This window comes from Astatotilapia calliptera, chromosome 2, assembly GCF_964374335.1.
Source record: "Astatotilapia calliptera chromosome 2, fAstCal68.1, whole genome shotgun sequence".
Classification (NCBI taxonomy): Eukaryota; Metazoa; Chordata; class Actinopteri; order Cichliformes; family Cichlidae; genus Astatotilapia; species Astatotilapia calliptera.
In genome coordinates this window covers 1,720,365-1,733,934 of record NC_137423.1, presented here as the reverse complement: position 1 = coordinate 1,733,934, position 13,570 = coordinate 1,720,365, and positions in this window count along the sequence as shown.

The window sequence follows — 13,570 nt, the reverse complement described above, 5'->3', positions numbered from 1 at the left end:
CTTTCCACAGGCTCCTAGAGTCGCACTGTCGTAGCTGTGACTCTAGTTTTTCCCCGTAGCTCCGCTTTGCCTTTCTGACAGCGCTGCGCACGTTGTAGGACGCAGCCTTGTATAGGTCCATATTACCGGAGACAAGCCCTTCATTGTAGGCAGCGGTGCGTGATCTCAGAGCGTCGCGGATGTTTTTATCCACCCACGGCTTCTGGTTGGGAAACGTTCGGATGATAGTTCTTTCTGCTGTGTTGTCCGCTAGTTTCCCGAGGTGAGCAGGAACCAATCACCATCACCGTCAAAGCCAGCTTCCTTCTTCCATTGCCAGTAATCCCACTAAGATAAAAAACAAACATGTATTTTAAATTTTTCAACTTAGCCGATAGCCATCTGTTTTATCTTAAGCATCTGGGGCATCCTTGGCCTGAGCTCATGTTGAAAAAGTAATTAGAGAAATAAGAATCAGAGCCGGAAGTTTCTCCACAGGAGATGCTTGTCTGAGGCTTGTCTGGGCCATGAAACACCGACACTGGACTACTGAAGACTGGAAGAAGGTTTTATGGATGATGGATCAACATTTGAAATCTTTGGTTCATCACCCAGGATCTTTGTACGCCGTGGAGTAGGTGAAAGGATGGTTCCACAGTGTGTGGCATCAACGGTCAAACATAGAGGAGGAAGTGTGATGGTCTGGGGCTGTTTGCTGATCCAGGGTCAGTGACTGGTACAGAGACGCTCCCTGAACCAGAACAGCTACCACAGCATTCATGCAGCACCATGCAGGATCCTCTGGTATGCACCTAGTTGGTCAGGGCTTCATCCTACAGCAGGATAAAGACCCCAAACAGTCCAAGCTGTAAAAATCGGGGTGTTCCAAATCTTTTGGCCAGTAGTGTGTGTATATAACATTTTTAAAAAGTATATCAGCCAACATGCTGACACTGATCTGCTGAAGACAACTGGCAGTAAACATATAAACACGTTTGTAGAACGTGTGCAGCTTTACTATGCTGATCCAGACTGGACTAAACTCTGTTTGAGCTGCTGACACACATGTCAGGTTTTGCTTACACTATGATAAATTAATGCAGTCTTTTGAATCCAACTTCAAGTGTGCGATATTAATCAAAAAGCCAGTTTCTCATCAGTTTTCACAATTTATTTCAGCAGTTCATAATAGAAATAACAACTTTTGTATCGAAGATTAAATTTTCATGCCATACAGCTCACAGAATCACCAAGGTCTCACACGACGGCCTTTGGAGTGTCCTTGGTATTGAAAATAGCACATCCTGATTTGGGAGTGCAGGTATGCATGACCCATAATAATTTAGCAGAAGTGCACATGATGAAAATTAAATTCCCTGTGACAGGAGGCACTGTCCATTTGACCTTTGACCTGTGGTAAAATAACAGATAGCCAACAAAATATCCCAGCAGAGGAGTCATCTGTTGGGATATTTTACCTTTCCTAGAATTGCAGCTACAGTCCTTTCTATGCCTGATATCCAGGTCAAGTCAGACACAGACACATTCTGGCATTTTTCACTTGTCCCTCTAACAGTGGTGTAAATCGAAACACCTCCTCGCCTTCATTCGGAGCGACTCCCATGGTTTCACCTCTGAAGTTGTGAAAGACACAGTTGTAACTTGTGAATACTCATTAGAATTCAGACAGATGGAATTTCTGCTCCCCGTTCTCTTGTTTCCTTTTTTCTCTCCTCACTTTGACATTTAATCGTGTGTTTGAGGCTGTGGGTCAGGAGGTGTTGGCTTCAGAGCACAGAACAAAGAAAAGACCATATGCTTAAAAATATATTTTAATGTCTTATGCGCATTTATAAAGGTTATTTGAAAGTAGTGATAGTTTATAGAGTCAAAGCATCTTTTACAGGTTCATGAAGGAGAGCAGGAGAAAACTCATCACCCATTTTCTTTTGCTTTGAAGCTATATATTCATCTTAGTTTCAGATGGAGCTTATTGCAGTGACCCAACAAGCATACAATCATTTTTAAGATCAAATTGAAATTTTGTCTGAGTAAGTTCTTGGTCCTCCAGGTCATGATAGTCTTGAAAGCTTGAAAAAGAAAGAAAATTTGACCTATGATGGTTGAAACACCTGGGAAGGAATCTCAAGACTGAACAACCACCTGTGTTCAACAACGGTCACTCACTGTCACGGTTCTGGGTCATTTTGAGTTCTTATGTTTTGGTTTAATTTTGCATTATGGGTTGTTTTCTGATTCCCTTGTTGTGCTTTGTTGATTATTAATCATATAAATCTATGTTTCAGTTTATTCTGGTAAAGGGTTTAGTTCTTAGGTTATGTTCTGGTGCCCTCGTGTCTCCTGTAGGTTTAGTTCAGTGTCTAGTCTGCGTCTTTGTGTAGTTGTTTCTTGTTTCCTGTTTTATTGTGAAGGTCCGTGTCTTATGTGAGTGTGTTCAGTTTTGCTTCCCCCATCTCGTCTTGTCAGTTACTTCCAGCTGTGTTCCTCACCTGTGTGTAATCTCCCGGAGTTCTTCTGTGTGTATTTAAGTCGTGTCTTCTCATGTTCTCGTCGCTGGTCCGTCTGTTAAGCTCCCGTGTACCAGCTGTGAATCTACTGTGTTTACCCTGCCGTCCACCTTCTTATGCCTCCATTCATCCTCCTTCATGTTCGTGTTCATGTTTGCTGTTCAGGAGTTTAGTTCGTCTCCGTATAGATTAGTTTTGTTCCATGTTGCCATTTCCACCTTGTGCTCTGTGCTACAATAAACCACCTTTGCATCTCAGTGAGTGCCTGCACTTGGATCCTCATTTAATTCATCACACGGCTCATCCCATTCGCCGTGACACTCACAGTGAACGAGGTAAAAATGTATGGACGAGGCACAACGAAAGGCATCGCGAGTCATTGTAAACACTTCAAGAAAGGACAAACTATTACTACTACTGACCTGCTGAGGAACAAACGGGTTATTGGCAGTTCTATATTAGGAAATGTGAAGTTAGAAACGTTAGAAATTAGTGAGTTGTCCTTCAAGAAACCTAAAACTGCTGACTACAGATAAATATACACTTTTGTAAAATGATAATTCACACTGGCATTAAAGACACTGGTTTAATCAATCAGAGCTCAATAAAAGTAACATTTAACCAGTCCCCTCCCCAATCAGAGCAGTGACATGTTTAGCTGCATGTTCTCTTTAAATTTCTGTCTGAGTCGTATTGAAAAACACACAATGTGGGTTTTATAGATAACTGGGAAACTTGCTTGGAAAAATCAGCCAAAGACGGCATCCGTCCCACTTTGGATGGAGCAGCTGTCGTTTCTAGCTGTCGCCGTGTCGCGTGACGTTTTTCACATCACATCCTGTGTCGTGTCAGCCGGTCATGCACCTCTTGATTTTTGTAAACTTTGTGCTGCAGCTCCACAGCTGGGTTGAAGACACAAGTGTCTAATTGTGTTGGTTTTTACCATTTTAATGATATTCCAGTGCAGTTCCAGTCCCAGCACAGAGACGTACAGATATACAGAGGATGAGGTTTTAAAAATTAAGAGTTTGTGGAAAAAACTCAAAGTCTTGGTTCTGGTTTTGACTCCTCCTCCTATATCAGCGTGTACATGGCTTATATACTGCAGTGGCTTCCTGCGCCATAATGGCGGGCATATGATCAAATGTCTGTGAAATGAGGTCGTGGCAGTGAGTGAAGCCACCATTACAGCTGGTATACTGCAGTCTTCACATGCCTGTGCAGCTTCTCTCCTCCTGTTATTCCCAATAAACTCCACGTCCATAGAAGTTGTCTCTGCTCCCAGATGTCACACAACAAACCAAAAGTTGGCAAAAAACGATTTAAGAATAGAAAAAAAGCAAGTTTAAGCAAGAAAGAAACAACACCGCGTCCTCAGCTCCACCAAAGAATAACACGTTGTAATGTGTGGATTATTAAAGAGCCACTATGCTCCCTATGCTATGTCCCTGTTAGTTTTAATAATTAATACTATTTGTTCTGCCTACTCATCCTTCTGATTCCTGAAGGATCAGTTTACATAGTCTGCATGAGTCCAGCACCCCAGGTGTCCACCCCGCCCTCACTCAGAGGGTCTTTCCTATTTCTCACACTTTTTTCTGGTTTAATACTCAGTCGAGATAAAATAAATGCTGTGAGTGATTTTAACATGGAGATGCTGAGCCTCAACTCTGCATTCAGTCAATCTTTAGATCTATAATCTGGCTCTCTCAAAATGTAAAAGAGCCCATCCAAGACTTTAGTACTCCTGAATAGCAAGAATAGTATTCCCTGAAAACCTTCTTCAGTTCTCAGTAACATTTAAAATCACAGTGATGGATTATATAGCAGTGGTGAATAATTTCATTACAGTAGATTTCTTTCTGATTGTTTTATAACTTCTTCAATACTGCGTGTCAACAATGTGCTGAGCAGCTGCCAAACCCTCGTCACACAGAGGTGGATGATCTTATTATTACAGTCATTGTATATAACTCTGGGTAAATAGTAAAAAACGTTTTTACCACAAGAGAAAATAATATTCATAACCTTCTCACAGACATGTCATTATGTACAGTTACTTTTAATACTATTAATATTTAGACTCATTTTCTCTGATTGATCTCTGTGAGTTAACTTAAGGAAGTCAGCACTTTCTCCAAACTATCAACGTCTCTATTAGAGTCCATCCTGCAAGACTTCTTACCACAGGCCTTTAAGGTGGCAGTAATTCAGTTATTACTTACCCAGCGTATGTGTGTGTGTGAATTATACTGAATTGGAGTACGAGGTTGTTTGTATCCCTGGAAACAGGCATTTTTCATATTATTTTGGGTACTTATTTGCTGGACTTTCTTTGAGAGGGCTTGTAGAGTGTGGGCTCACTTTTTAATACACAGTCTTGTGAGGATAAGCCTCGTGTTGTAATCTTCTAATTTAGAGAGTCAGTTGGTGTTAGCTGGGTTAATGGGGTATGTGTTTGTGTTCTCCTGAATCGAGGTGGGGGATTGACCCAGTAGCAAAGTTCCTTTGTCAGAGAAGCCTCTAGCTGGCACCCCAAAAATAAAAGTAAAAAAGGCTGGAGAGTATTATGGTAGTCCTGATGGTGCACTTGCTGATGTAGCTGGTCACAGATGATGTGTACTCCTCCAAGTTGGTGTGGACGCCATTTGTTGCAGCCTCCCTGAACATGCCACAGTCAGTGTGCTCAATGCAGTCCTGAAGAGCAGAGAGAGCTCCTGCAGGCCAGGTTCTCTCCTGTCTCGGAACTGGTTTACAGGGTCTGTATACTGGAATTAGCATAACAGACAAGTGGTCTGAGTATCCAAGGTGGGGGCGGGGCTTCACTCTGTACGTGCTGGGAATGTTTGTGTAAACAACTGATGCAAAGTCCACATGTTGATGGAATTTAGGATCCACTGACTTGAGATTTGCGTGGTTGAAGTCTCCGGCGATAATAAACAGTCCATCAGGGTTTGAGTTCTGCAGCTCGCTGGTCGCCTCCTTGGCGTTAGTGCTGGGTGGGATGTACACTGCTGTAATGAGCACAGCACTGAATTCCCAAGGTAGATAAAACGTTGTGCATTGAACCGTCATAAACGCTACCAGCGATGAGCAGTAATTAGAAACTAGCACAGAGTTCTTGCACTATTCCATGTTGATGTAGACACACCAGCCACCACCGCCAGTCTTACTGCACAGTAACGGCTTAACTACTGCCAGCTCGAAGGTCTGTGGTACATTCAGAAAAATCTAATGTTTTGTGCATGAAATGGGAATTAAAATGTGTCAGAGCAGATGTGTCACAAGTTAATCTGGCTGTAGCTATGGCACTTGGCCACAGGTGGCGCTAGTTGAGTCCCCTCTATTTGAGTGCACACAAAGTAAACTGCACGCTTCAGTTGTGAGGCGAAAACGCTGAAATCAGAGTAATAAAACGTACGAGTGGAACAATAATGAAGTCAAGTTTCTCCAGATCGTTGCCATCTGTTGTGACGTTTATTTGTTTGCTGTTTTTGCGGTCACATAGGAATACCAGCAGGTCAAATGTTGCGCCCTGCTGCTTCAGGCCGCACCATTCGACCATCAGTTTTCATCACTTGTTCAGATGCCTCAGGGGAAACTCTTCCATGGAGTAAATCTCTGAAGGGATCTCCGGTGAAGGCGAAGCGTCGGACGACTAATCAAGAGCTTTCGCCTCATTACTGATGTCTTTACTTGCAGTGCCTGTTACCTGCCCTCTTAATCTCTATGGAAGAAGTAAGGCTGGAGTTTGTTACTCACACGTTGCTTCGGCATTTTGACTGTGGATGCTTTTTTATTAAATGACATTTTTGATGTTAATGATCAAACAGTCACTCATTGATTATGCAGAAGTTTTCAGTAGCATCGTTAAATTGAAAACAGGCATGTACATTCACTTTGATTCAGTTTCCCTTATATGTGCTAAATCACAGTTAGAGGAGGTGGCTGCTATCATCTGGGGTGATAAACGTGAGTAAAGATGAGGCTGATTCAAAACAGGTGGTGACTAAAAAAGTCTGTACTTCAAGCAACACCCACAGTTCTTGGTTGATTTATTCTACTTTTTCTTAGTTTCATTTTCAAGCAAAATAAAGGCTCCACAAAACCAAAACATTCTGCATGTGCAGCTACAACCACAGGCAACATTAATTTCATTTTGTATAAGTGTGAACTTCATGCAAAATAGGGAAGGCCTGTCAATAAAGAAAGATAATAATGCTACTGTGTGTGTGTGTGTGGCTCTGGTCTACATCCTCTCCCAGTGTTGTTTTCACAGCATGACAGTGTGACCTTAATGAATAAAAGACCCGAGCTATAAGAGGGAAGGAGAATGGTGGTGTCTCCCATGTCTGTCCATCCACCTCTTCACGCTCTGTCCTGGCCTTAAATATTATACCTCTCTCCTTTCTGTCCCCCGTCTCTCTGACCTTTCTCTGAGAGCTCTCTCTCACTTTGATTAACAATCTCGCCAACCTCTCCCAGACAAGCAAGCCAATTATTTCCACTTTACACCCATAAAGAGCAGCAGGGTGCAGCCACGGTCACACAAGGGCACCAAGGACATATGGTGCTGAGCCGCCTTTGTGTGTGCGTTTTCAATGAATGCCACAATTAGTGTCCTACCATCTGCCCAAGGGACTGCAGCTGTTTCTAGATATACCCCCCCTTCTAATAACAAACAAACAAACAAACAAACAAAAAACTCAACTCTGCACTGCAAAGTGTCAGCTGTATCTTCACTTGTTGAAACAAATTAGAGTTCTTAGATCCATTCGTCTGTCGGGGCAGGTTGAAGGGTCAGAATGCAGACACTTATGAATGAACATTATACCTACTTTTTGATTTCTTTAAAGTAAAATCAAAAATGAAGAATGCTTCCTTTTGTTTGATTGGTGCATGAGTTAAAGTGTTACTAACAGAACACAGGATTGTTTTAAACGGTGTGCTCTCCTGGTTTGTGGACGCTCAGCTCTTCAACATCATTCTCGCTCTTTTGGTATCTCTGCTTCACTCTTCATCTCCTCTGCTCTCTCCTTTGTCCTTGTTATATATTTTACGTGATTATTAAGTATTCAGGACATGTGACGTGTCAACTTAATTTATAGACTTACTCAATCAATAATTCAAAAAATACCAGACTGCAAAAAAGCAAATTATGAATGCATTATTTTATGCCACATAACCTGAACAGTGACCATATTTAATGCAGCTGCAGATGTGCATCAAACTGCATCCTGTTGCTGTTTATTGCCACTAGATCTTCTGCACTTTAACACTTAATGAGATCTATGTTCACAATCACGTCACTTCCTTTTTTCTTTACTGTGGTGGGGCGTGGCCTGCGGGGCCGTGCGGGCGCACCTGCACGGCATCCGCAATCATGCCCGCCGAGTTGAAACACGGGGAATCGAGGTTTCTTGTGAGTTTTGTGGTGTGATGCATGTACGGCTGACAGCCGAGAGCTGCAGCCGGAATCAATAAAATATATGAACCCACAGTGTCTCATTCACACCACACTGACTTATGTTTTCATTTTCATAATAATAATCACTCCACATTTACACTATTCTTTGCATATATCTACATTAACTTTATTCTGTGCAGCTACTTGAAATGTCCTCTGGATCTCGTTAATCCTCAGTGAATGTGGAACAGGAAGTACATTAACCTCTGTCATCTTGTTCATGGCATGGTTTAAATACACGGACATGCATATTTTAAATTGATATTTAAAACAAAATGCACTGAGATGTCTGCTGAAACAGCATTAGTGCCACGATGCGTACATCATTACTCTGGAATGATGAAATAACCTTGTTTTAAAAGTCAGCATCATTACGGTTACACCAGTAAACATTACAGTAGATTTATTTTACTAGGTTTTAGTGCTGGAATACATTGTTGAGTTCACATGTGTGTAGTAACCTGACATGTTTTACTGGGATTATGACTTTGAGAGCATCCCCCTGTAACCATGGTTACTTAGCGTGCACACCGTTTGAGAGGAGAAGAGGCCACGACATCACTCTGCATGATTTCATGTTTCGGCGTCACTGGTCTGTGAATTCTCGCCGTCCCCCTGATGTTGCTAATAACTTTGTGACGAGGGATTAATTTGTTTTTCCATTCGGCCATCACGAGCAAACAGACGTTTGACAGAGTGTCAGTGTGTCAGAAACAGCAGCAGTAACATTAAACACCGTACAAGCACTGAGAGCTAATGATGTGCGATAGCAGTGATTTCCTTTCTGATCTGATACCAAGTTACATTCAGCCTATTTTCAATGACACTGATCTGATACTTTGTATTAAACTTAATGTGTTTGGAAAACAGAAATCAAAATGAGTGTATTTTAAACTGTACCTTCAAAATGAATACAAGGATCAGACTTCTTATTTTTAATTATGTAAAATTATCATACAGGAAATAAAAAACCTGAAAAGTCAGTACTTACACTTTAACATGTTTAATTAACGATCAAAACAAATGAGACTGACTGAAAATGTCACGGTCCTGGGTCTCCTGACCCAGCGTTTTTAGTTCTTTGTGATGTTTGTATTATTGTACTTGTGAGTTATTCTATGGTTTCTAGTTTCGATCCCTTGCCCTTCATGTTTCTCTGTCCCCTCTGTTCTGTGTAGTCTGTGTCTGCAGGTTTGAGTTCCCCTCTGTGTCTCTCGGTTCTTAGAGTCCTCTGCCTTATGGTTCATGTCTCTGTGTTTCTTAGTTGCTGTCTCCACTGTGTCAAGTTCGCGTCTCTGTGTGATCCTTCCTGTTTTACTTTGAAGGTCCGTGTCTTATGTGAATGTGTCCTGCTTTGCTTGTCTCGTCAGTCCTGATGTCTCCCAGCTGTGCCCTCCTTCTGTGTCTCATTCCCCTCATTACTCCCCAGTGTATTTAAACCCTGTGTTTCTCTGAGTCAGTGTCGCGTTGTCCCTCATGCTGTGTGGATCGCCCTGTGAGTTCTTAGTTTGTTGTTTCCCCAGTTTAGTTTAGTTTGTCCTACCAGCAAATAAAGCTGTGATTTTTGAGTTCATCCCCTGAGTCTGAGTCCTGCATTTTGGGTCCAACTCCTGCCTGCCGCACAGCGATTCATGACAGAAAAGAACAATAAAGATGAGGAGCATTTTGTAGATATATATTATTTATCTGGCATATGTATGAAACGTGCGGTCAAACTAGCTTGATACATTGGTGCAATGGAAAAATGTAAACAGTTCCCAAAAGCAGCTCTGTAACTTTTTAAGTGATGTTAGGGTCATTATCATAACTAATAGAGAATATAAATGCACACCAGGAAATTCGAGAGATGGGAATACTATGGAATGTTTTAGTAAAGTACATAATAAGTACATAATACCTCAGAAATATTCCAGGGGCTGTGCTATAAACCTTCACTGTTTTCTGTCACACTTACAACTTCCATATTTGCAGCTACACCCTGTGTCAACGTGGATACTGTTAAAATACCCATGGCACACGGCATGACGTGTAGTGTGCCCCTAAAACGTCTAAGGAAAACCTTAATCTTTGATGAAGCATATAGTTATGGGAGGATCAGGTGACACCGAGTTCTCCCTTTATTGTTCTGCAAAAGGCCCGAGCTGCTAGGGGCGTCCAATGATGCATATGAGTGTTCCTTCCTCTCTCGTGGTTTCTTCCTGTTTAAAGGGAGTTTTTCCTTCCCATTGTTGCTGAAGTGCTTACTCATAGGAGTCATCTGAGTGTTTGGCTTGTCTCTGTATTTTGGTTGGGTCTTTACCTTAAGGCAGGGATGGGGAACCCCAGGCCTCGAGGGCCAGTGTCCTGCAGGTTTTAGATCTCACCCTGGGTCAGCACACCTGAATCACACGATTAGTTCATTACCAGGCCTCTGGAGAACTGAAGACATGTTGAAGAGGTCATTTAGCCATTTGAGTCAGCTGTGATGAGACGAAGACGTATCTAAAATCTGCAGGACAGGCCCTGAACTCGTTAACATGGTCTTATTCTGTCTTTATGATACAATGGCAGAGTCAAAAGAGAAAGTGGAAACAAACATGGGAGAGGGCTGTGATGTAAATGTACTTATGTTACTAGGGAAAACATTTTATTTATTTCTATTTAAAAATAATTTAAAGTTCAACTGGTTAACAATAGTTTGTTTATTTCAGTCACAGAAATCCTAAACAGGGAAGGATCACAACAGAGAATAAGATGTGGGGCTGCAACGACTCATCGAGTAATTTGAATAATTTGGTTAGAAAAAATTCTTGACAAAACTTATTTGCTTGGGAGCTTCATTCAAAGCGGTAGCAGATCATTATCACCATGGAAACGCAAGCCCACGTTGGTGACTAAAAACAGACCTGCAACACAAACGTATTTGGGCCAGTGTTTGTTGATCATGTGCTTTGCTCTGTTGGCTTAATTTTTTTTAAAAACTTGGAGATGAAGAAAAGCTAACTTTATAGCTGCTCCATCCACCGCTGTTTGTTTTACAAAGAAAAAATCCTCAGTAAGGCTCCAGATGTTGTATAAAGATATACAGGTGGCCTGTCAGCCTAGTCTGAGACCAAGTCTAAATTATAGAGCTTGCTGAAGCCCATATGGAAAAGATATTTATAAATCTTATAAAGTTTGTATCTGTCTTGTGCGAAACTTGTATGAAAAGCACACAAGAGTGAAAACAGATAAAAGATCCCTAGAAAAATTATATAAATGAAACTTGTATGTTTTGGATACTTACTAAAACAAGTGGCCACTTTCACGAGAAAATCATGTAAGCCTGATATGATTCACTACATGAAGTAGGCCACATCTGATGAAGTCTTTTATAAGTTTCTTTTCCATACGGGAGGCAGCCGACGTATTTTACAGGGAAGCTATAGCTGAAGCAAACGGGTGATTATAATGCGCATGCCGTGTACTTGAAAATATTTTTAGCTTTAAAGTTAAATTTTATACACATACATACATTTTATGTATGTGTATACACCTGTGCAGCATGTGTGGGATACACACATGCTGCACAGTTATGGCAGAGTTGCTCCACACCTGCAACAATGTGATTTACTGAGTGCCCTTAAAGGTGTAATAGAGGCTGTTAAGCCCGTCAATCATGTCAGTTACCTATGACAGAGAGTCTGTAGGAGAACATGAGTGTGGTTGGCTGAGAGTGCATGGGGGGTGGGAGTTATGGCCAGTGTGTGTGTGTGTGTGTGTGTGTGTGCAAAAAAAGGAGCGAATTTGAATTTGGCTACATCCCACAGTAACTTGTGTACTGTTACTGTTTCTAATAATAATTACTGTTTCTGCCAGTAAGCAGAATACCGACCGTCTCTTTCTTCTACATTTGGTGTCAAAAGTAAACATAAAACCTTTGTCTCTGGAATTAACCGTGCTCGTGCTGCCCTGACTCTCTGTATCAGCCTTAGACTCTGCTGACTGCCCCTGCAGGACATTACACGATGCTTCCAGCGGAGCATGAAAGAATAAAGTTACGTTGAAACCAAGCACACCATTATTGTTCTTGTGACATTACCAATAAGTCTGATGTGTCACATGGCCCTCTTCCTATTGAAAAAACAAAAGTTGTATCCAAGATGGCCGACTTCTAAATGGCCACCATGGTCACCGCCCATCTTGAGGAGTTTGCCCCTCACATATACTAATGTGCCACAAACAGGACTTTAATATCACCAACCATTCCCATGTTGTTACGCTGTATCCATAGAAATGGCCCACCCTGTACTTTCCATCACTCATGTCCATAACTCTTACTCTTGTCTGGATTATTCTCTAGTCAGCAGCTGAGTAACATTTCAAACACAGAGATTCACCCCATGGCTGTCAGCCATCATGCTCTGTGTCTTTAATCCTAATAAATAAGAAGGTCATTCCACCAAGTAACTGGAGATTGTCGTAGAATTTTCTAACAGAGCATTTTGAAATAAACTTCATCAGATGATGCTTACACAAATACTGCAACATCTAGAAACCTTAATATAACATAAGATAACAAATGTCTTTAAACAATTACCACATAAATCTAGAAACAAGGCAAACATTGCTTGTAAATGTACCTGTTTGTTCACCCCTGTGTATCTTGGTTGGCTGCTGCCTTTAAACATATCGTACGTTGTCAGTCTTGAATAAAGCGATATTGATTCATTAAATCCTTTTTTTTTTTTTTTTTTTTTGTGTCCCGTTTGGATCTTTACCATCAGAATTGTTGTCTTAAGGCCAAGAAAGATGCCAAGCGGATTTATTTTACCAAGTGGATCATCATGGCCTTGCCATATTGGTCCATTTGATTGACCTTTATTATAATTATGAATTTATTTTATTTTCAGTTGCTACAAACGGGACAGATATGACAGGGGGATAGGACAGGGAGAAAGAATGAAAGAAAGAGAGGGAGAGAAAGAAAACCAGAGGGGAGAAGAGACGGTGAGAAGGGGGGAAGAAAGAAAAACAAAAAAAACCAAACAAAACACCTGGGTCACCTGTATGGAGAAAAAAAACAGAAGAGAAAGCAAACAACAAAGAGCAACATAATAAAAAAAACGGCACCATCACAATAAACTAGCTAGCAGTAGATATCAGTAGATACTAAATAATAAACGATATTGTGCAGCACGCAAGATAGACAGCGCACAATGTGCTTTGAGGCAGCAGCCAAGAAAGCTGTAGTCCGCGTCTGTGAATACCCGTGTGTACACCTGTGTGCACACCTGTGTGGATCAGCATGCTTGCATTCCAAAGGTTTCTCCATGTAACGATCTGCTAGGGAGTGTGGGGGGGCCACAGCCCCGTCCTCCAGGGTATGAAGCAGGTATGGAGGAGATCAAAACTCCAGACATCCAGAAGCCCCCAGAACACAAGAAACCAAGGAAGACCAACAGAGGGGCAGCCGCGCCACTGTCCCAGTAAGAGCTGAGGAGAGTCCCAGATGAGGGCTCACTCAGCAGCTGCGGAGCAGGCCTGAATTAACTTTTAAATATAAATGTATTTTGCCAGAAATGCCACAATCTCAGGTTAAGGCTCACAGTAAATGAGAGCAGGTACACTGGTTTTG